Source organism: Heterodontus francisci, chromosome 28 (assembly GCF_036365525.1).
Source record: "Heterodontus francisci isolate sHetFra1 chromosome 28, sHetFra1.hap1, whole genome shotgun sequence".
In the NCBI taxonomy this organism is placed as follows: Eukaryota; Metazoa; Chordata; class Chondrichthyes; order Heterodontiformes; family Heterodontidae; genus Heterodontus; species Heterodontus francisci.
Window position 1 is genome coordinate 15126431 of NC_090398.1, and position 6000 is coordinate 15132430.

Consider the following 6000-nt stretch of genomic DNA (forward strand, 5'->3'; position numbering starts at 1 on the left):
GTGAACACTCTCCTTTCAAATTTCCCCTGTGAACAACCACCTGTCAAATGTCCCCTGTGAACACCCTCCTGTCGAATTCACCCTGTGAACACCCTCCTGTCAAATTCCCCCTGTGAACACCCTCCTGTCTCATTCCCCCTGTGAACACCCTCCTGTCAAATACCCACCTGTGAATACCCTCCTGTCTCATTCCCCCTGTGAACACCCTCCTGTCAAATTCACCCTGTGAACACCCTCATGTCAAATTCCCCCTGTTATCACGCTCCTGTCAAAATCCACCTGTGAACATCCTTCTGTCAAATTCCCCCCTGTGAACACCCTCCTGTCAAATTCCCCCCTGTGAACACCCTCCTGTCTCATTCCCCCTGTGAACACCCTCCTGTCAAATTCCCCCCTGTGAACACCTTCCTGTCAAATTTCCCCAGTGAACACCCTCCTGTCTCATTCCCCCTGTGAATACCCTCCTGTCTAATTCACCCTGTGAACACGCTCCTGTCAAATTCCCCCTGTTATCACGCTCCTGTCAAAATCCACCTGTGAACATGCTCCTGTCAAATTCCCCCCTGTGAACACCCTCCTGTCAAATTCCCCCCTGTGAACACCCTCCTGTCTCATTCCCCCTGTGAACACCCACCTGTCAAATTCCCCCCTGTGAACACCTTCCTGTCAAATTCCCCCAGTGAACACCCTCCTGTCTCATTCCCCCTGTGAATACCCTCCTGTCTAATTCACCCTGTGAACACCCTCCTGTCAAATTCCCCCTGTTATCACGCTCCTGTCAAAATCCACCTGTGAACATGCTCCTGTCAAATTCCCCCCTGTGAACACCCTCCTGTCAAATTCCCCCCTGTGAACACCCTCCTGTCTCATTCCCCCTGTGAACACCCTCCTGTCTCATTCCCCCTGTGAGCACTCTCCTGTCAAATTCCCCCTGTGAACACCCTCATGTCAAATTTCCCCTGTGAACACCCTCCTGTCAAATTGCCCCTGTGAACACCCTCCTGTCAAATTCCCCCCTGTGAACACCCTCCTGTCAAATTCCCCCCTGTGAACACCCTCCTGTCTCATTCCCCCTGTGAACACCCTCCTGTCTCATTCCCCCCGTGAGCACTCTCCTGTCAAATTCCCCCTGTGAACACCCTCATGTCAAATTTCCCCTGTGAACACCCTCCTGTCTAATTCACCCTGTGAACACCCTCCTGTCTCATTCCCCCTGTGAACACCCTCCTGTCTCATTCCCCCTGTGAACACCCTCCAGTCAAATTGCCCCCTGTGAACACCTTCCTGTCAAATTCCCCCTGTGAACACCCTCCTGTCTCATTCCCCTGTGAATACCCTCCTGTCTAATTCACCCTGTGAACACCCTCCTGTCAAATTTCCCCTGTTAAAACGCTCCTGTCAAAATCCACCTGTGAACATGCTCCTGTCAAATTCCCCCCTGTGAACACCCTCCTGTCTCATTCACCCTGTGAACACCCTCCTGTCAAATTCCCCCCTGTGAACACCCACCTGTCAAATTTCCCCTGTGAACACCGTCCTGTCTCATTCCCCCTGTGAACACTCTCCTTTCAAATTTCCCCTGTGAACACCCTCATGTCAAATTTCCCCTGTGAACACCCTCCTGTCTAATTCACCCTGTGAACACCCACCTGTCAAATTTCCCCTGTGAACACCCTCCTGCCAAATTTCCCCTGTGAACACCCTCCTGTCGAATTCACCCTGTGAACATCCTCCTGTCAAATTCCCCCTGTGAACACCCTCCTGTCTCATTCCCCCTGTGAACACCCTCCTGTCAAATTCCCCCCTGTGAATACCCTCCTGTCTCATTCCCCCTGTGAACACCCTCTGTCAAATTCACCCTGTGAACACCCTCCTGTCAAATTCCCCCTGTGAACACCCTCCTGTCTCATTCCCCCTGTGAACACCCTCCAGTCAAATTGCCCCCTGTGAACACCTTCCTGTCAAATTCACCCTGTGAACACCCTCCTGTCTCATTCCCCCTGTGAACATGCTCCTGTCTAATTCACCCTGTGAACACCCTCCTGTCAAATTTCCCCTGTTAAAACGCTCCTGTCAAAATCCACCTGTGAACATGCTCCTGTCAAATTCCCCCCTGTGAACACCCTCCTGTCTCATTCACACTGTGAACACCCTCCTGTCTCATTCCCCCTGTGAATACCCTCCTGTCTAATTCACCCTGTGAACACCCTCCTGTCAAATTTCCCCTGTTATCACGCTCCTGTCAAAATCCACCTGTGAACATGCTCCTGTCAAATTACCCCCTGTGAACACCCTCCTGTCTAATTCCCTGATGAACACCCACCTGTCAAATTCCCCTGGTGAACACCCTCCTGTCTAACTCCTCCTGTGAAAACCCTTCCTGTCTAATTCCTCCTGTGAAAACCCTTCCTGTCTAATTCTCCCTGTGATAACCCTTCCTGTCTAATTCTCCCTGTGGACACCCTCCTGTCTAATTCCCCCTGTGAACACTCTCCTGTCAAATTCCCCCTGTGAACACCCTCCTGTCAAATTTCCCCTCAGAACACCCTCCTGCCAAATTCCCCCTATGAACAACCTCCTGTCAAAGTTCCCCTCTGAACACCCTCCTGCCAAATTCCCCCTGTGAACCACCTCCTGTCGAACTCCCCAAATGAACAACCTTCTGTCTAATTTCCCCAATGAACACCCTCCTGCCAAATTCACCCTGTGAACCACCTCCTGTCGAACTCCCCAAATGAACAACCTTCTGTCTAATTTCCCCTCTGAACAGCCTCCTGTCTAATTCCCCCTGTGAACAGCCTCCTGTCTAATTCCCCCTCTGAACACCCACCTGTCAAATTCCCCCGGTGAACACCCTCCTGTCTAATTCCTCCTGTGAAAACCCTTCCTGTCTAATTCCTCCTGTGAAAACCCTACCTGTCTAATACCCCCTGTGAAAACCCTTCCTGTCTAATTCCCCCTGTGAACACCCTCCTGTCTCATTCCCCCTCTGAACACCCACCTGTCAAATTCCCCCGGTGAACACCCTCCTGTGTAATTCCTCCTGTGAAAACCCTTCCTGTCCAATTCCTCCTGTGAAAACCCTACCTGTCTAATACCCCCTGTGAAAACCCTTCCTGTCTAATTCCGCCTGAGAAAACCCTCCTGTCTAATTCCCCCTGAGAGCACCCTCCTTTCCAATTCCCCCTGTGAACACCCTCCTGCCAAATTCTCCCTCTGAACACCCTCCTGTCTAATTCCCCTGAGAACACTCGCCTGCTAAATTCCCCCTGTGAACAGCCGCCTGTCTAATTTCCCCCTGTGAACACCCTCCTGTCTAATTGCGCCTGTGAACACTCTCCTGTCTCATTACCCCTGTGAACACTCTCCTGTCTAATTCTTGTTGTGAACACCCGCCTATCTCATTCCCCCTGTGAACACCCTCCTGTCAAATTTCCCCTGTGAACACCCTCCTTTCTCTTTCTCCCTGTGAACCCCCTCCTGTCAAACTCCCCCTGAGAACACCCTCTTGTCTAATGCCCCCTGTGAACACCCTCCTGTCAAATGCCCCCTGTGAACACCCTCCTGTCTCATTCCCCCTGTGAACACCCTCCTGTCAAATGCCCCCTGTGAACACCCTCCTGTCTAATTCCCCCTGTGAACACCCTCCTGTCAAATGCCCCCTGTGAACACCCTCCTGTCTCATTCCCCCTGTGTGCACCCTCCTGTCTAATGCCCCCTGTGAACACCCTCCTGTCTAATGCCCCCTGTGAACACACTCCTGTCTAATTTCCCATGTGATCACCCTCCCGTCTAACTCCCATTGTGAGCAACCTCCTGTCTAACTCTCCTTGTGCACATCATCCTGTCTAATTCAACCTGTGAACACCCTCCTGCCTAATTCCCCCTCTGAACACCATCCTGTCTAATTCCCCCTGTGAACACCATCCTCTCTGATTCCCCCTGTGAACTCCCTCCTGTCTAATTCCCCCTGTGAAAATCCTCCTGCCTAATTCCCCCTGTGAACACCATCCTGCCTAATTCCACCTGTGAACAACCTCCTGTCTCATTCCCCCTATGAACACCCTCCTGCCAAATTCCCCCTGTGAACCCCCTCCTGTCTAATTATCAAGATGAACACCCTCCTGTCTCATTCCCCCTTTGAACACCCTCTTGCCAAATTCCCCCTGTGAACCCCCTCCTGTCTAAATATCCCGATGAACACCCTTCTGTCCAATTCCCTCTGTGAATACCTTCCTGTCTAATTTCCCCTGTGAACACCCTCCTGTCTAATTCCCTCTGTGAATACCTTCCTGTCTAATTTCCCCTGTGAACACCCTCCTGTCTAATTCCCCCTGTGAACACCCTCTTGCCAAATTCTCCATGTGAACCCCCTCCTGTCTAATTATCCCTGTGAACCCCCTCCTGTCTAATTATCCCTGTGAACCCCCTCCTGTCTAATTATTCCCGTGAACACCCTCCTGTCTAATTCCCCCTGTGAACACCCTCCTGTCTAACTCCTCCTGTGAAAACCTTTTTGTCTAATTCCCCCTGTGAAGACCCTTCCTGTCTAATTCTCCCTGTGAAAACCCTTCCTGTCTAAATCCTCCTGTGAAAACCCTTCCTGTCCAATTCCTCCTGTAAAACCCTCCTGCCAAATTTCCCTGTGAACACCCTCCTGTCTAATTCCCCCTGTGAACAACCTCCTGTCAAATTTCCCCTGTGAACCACCTCCTGTCTAACTCACCCGATGAACAACCTCCTGTCAAATTTCCCCTGTGAACACCCTTCTGTCTAATTTCCCCTGTGAACACCCTTCTGCCAAATTCCCCCTGTGAACCACCTCCTGTCGAACTCACCCTCTGAACAACCTCCTGTCAAATTCCCCCTGTGAACACCCTCCTGTCTCATTCCCCCTGTGAACTCCCTCCTGTCTAATTCCCCCTATGAACACCCTGCTGTCTAATTTCCCCTGTGAACACCCTCCTGCCAAATTCCCCCTGTGAACCACCTCCTGTCTAACTCACCCGATGAACAAACTCCTGTCAAATTTCCCCTGTGAACACCATCCTGCCAAATTCCCCCTCTGAACACCCTCCTGTCAAATTCCCCCTGTGAACACCCTCCTGTCTCATTCCCCCTGTGAACACCCTCCTGTCTAATTCCCCCTATGAACACCATCCTGCCAAATTCCCCCTCTGAACACCCTCCTGTCAAATTCCCCCTGTGAACACCCTCCTGTCTAATTCCCCCTATGAACACCCTCCTGTCTAATTTCCCCTGTGAACACCATCCTGCCAAATTCCCCCTCTGAACACCCTCCTGTCAAATTCCCCCTTTGAACACCCTCCTGTCTAATTCCCCCTGTGAACACCCTCCTGTCTCATTCCCGCTGTGAACACCCTCCTGTCTAATTCCCGCTATGAACACCCTCCTGTCAAATTCCCCCTGTGATCACCCTCCTGTCTAATTCCCCCTGTGAACACCCTCCTGTCTAATTCCCCCTGTGAACACCCTCCTGTCTCATTCCCCCCTGTGAATACCCTCATGTCTAATTCTCCCCTGTGAACACCCTCCTGTCAAATTCCCCCTGTGATCACCCTCCTGTCTAATTCCCCCTGTGAACACCCTCCTTTCAAATTCACCCTGTGAACACCCTCCTGTCTAATTCACCCTTTGAAAACCCTCTGTCCAAATCCTCCTGTGTACACCCTCCTGCTTCATTCCCCCTGTGAAAATCCTCCTGTCTAATTCCCCCTGTGATCACCCTCCTGTCTAATTCCCCCTGTGAGCAACCTGCTGTCTTATCCTCCCTTTGATCACCCTCCTGTGTAATTCCCCCTGTGAACACCCTCCTGTCTAATTCTGCCTGTGAACACCCTCCTGTCTAATTCCCCCTGAGAACACCCTCCTGCCAAATTCTCCCTATGAACACCCTCCTGTCTAATTCCCCCTGTGAAAATCCTCCTGTCTATTTCTCTCCTGTCAACACCCTCCTGTCCAATTCCTCCTGTGAACACC